The sequence below is a fragment of the Mandrillus leucophaeus genome, unplaced genomic scaffold, assembly GCF_000951045.1.
Source record: "Mandrillus leucophaeus isolate KB7577 unplaced genomic scaffold, Mleu.le_1.0 Scaffold235, whole genome shotgun sequence".
Taxonomy (NCBI): Eukaryota; Metazoa; Chordata; class Mammalia; order Primates; family Cercopithecidae; genus Mandrillus; species Mandrillus leucophaeus.
The window spans coordinates 3,075,592-3,077,063 of NW_012102421.1; the positions used below are offsets into that span (position 1 = coordinate 3,075,592).

The 1,472-nt window shown below is 40.4% G+C and overlaps 1 protein-coding gene across 1 annotated transcript in view; it reads left to right on the top strand.

The window, feature by feature from the left end:
• The window catches only part of ODF2L (outer dense fiber of sperm tails 2-like), a 54,869-nt gene that overhangs the window by 6,544 nt on the left and 46,853 nt on the right, over nucleotides 1-1,472 (top strand). The window lies entirely within an intron of this gene.

The window sequence follows — 1,472 nt, forward strand, 5'->3', positions numbered from 1 at the left end:
TAGATTTTGTCAAATACTTTTTCTGCATCTATTGAGATGATCATGTGATTTTTGTTTTTAATTCTGTTTATGTGGTGTATCACATTTATTGACTTGTGGGTGTTAAACCATCCCTGCATCCCTGGTGTGAAACCCACTTGATCATGGTGGATTATCTTTTTGATATGTTGTTGGATTCGGTTAGCTAGTCTTTTGTTAAGGTTTTTTTTTCCTTTTTTTTTTTTGAGATGAACTCTCGCTCTGTTGCCAGGCTGGAGTGCAGTGGCACGATCTTGACCCTCTGCAACCTCTGCCTCCCGATTCAAGCACTTCTCTGCCTCAGCCTGGGATTACAGGATGCCCAGCTAATTTTTGTATTTTTAGTAGAGACAGGGTTTCACCATCTTCACCAGACTGGTCTTGAACTCCTGACCTCGTGATCCACCCACCTTGGCCTCCCAAAGTGCTGGGATTACAGGTGTGAGCCACCACGCCCGACCTTTTAAGAATTCTTGCATCTGTGTTCATCAGGGATGTTGGTCTACAGTTTTCCTTTTTGGTTATGTCCTTTCCTGGTGTTGGTATTAGGGTGACACTGGTTTCATAGAATGATTTAGAGAGGATTCTCTCTTTCTGTATCTTGTGGAATAGTGTCAATAGGATTGGTACCAATTCTTCTTTGAATGTCTGATAGAATTCAGCTGTGAATCTGTCTGGTTCTGGACTTTTTTTTTTTTGTTGGTAATTTTAAAAATACTGTTTCAGTCTCACCACTTGTTATTGGTCTGTTCAGGGTTTCTAATTCTTCCTGATCTAAGCTAGGAGGGTTGTATCCAGGAATTTATCCATCTCCTCTAGGGTTTCTAGTTTATGTGTGTAAAGGTGTTCATAGTAGCCTGAGTGATCTTTTGTATTTCTGTGGTGTCAGTTGTAATATCTCGTGTTTCATTTCTAATTGAGCTTATTTGAATCTTTTCTTGATTAATCTTGCTAATGGTCTATCAATTTTATTTATCTTTTCAAAGGACCAGCTTTTTGTTTCATTTAGCTTTTGTATTTTTGTTTCCAGTTTCATTTTGTTCTGCTCTGATCTTGGTTATTTCCTGTCTTCTGTTGGGTTTGGGTTTGTTTTTGAAGGGGTGGCCTGCCCCTCCACACCTGTGGGTGTTTCTCGTAAGGTGGAACGAGAGACTTGAGGAAAGAAATAAGACACAGAGACAAAGTATAGAGAAAGAAAAGCGGGGCCCAGGGGACCGGCGCTCAGCTTACAGAGGACCCACGCCGGCACCGGTCTCTGAGTTCCCTTAGTATTTATTGATAATTATCTTTACCATCTTAAAGACAGGGGAGTGGCAGGACAATAGGATCAAAGAAAAAAGAGGAAATCGGCAGTAAGACATATGAAAAACCTCTGTGACATGAATAAGTTCAAAGGAAAATGCTGTGCCTTGAGATGCATATGCAAACATCTCCATAAACCTTTTAGCAGCATA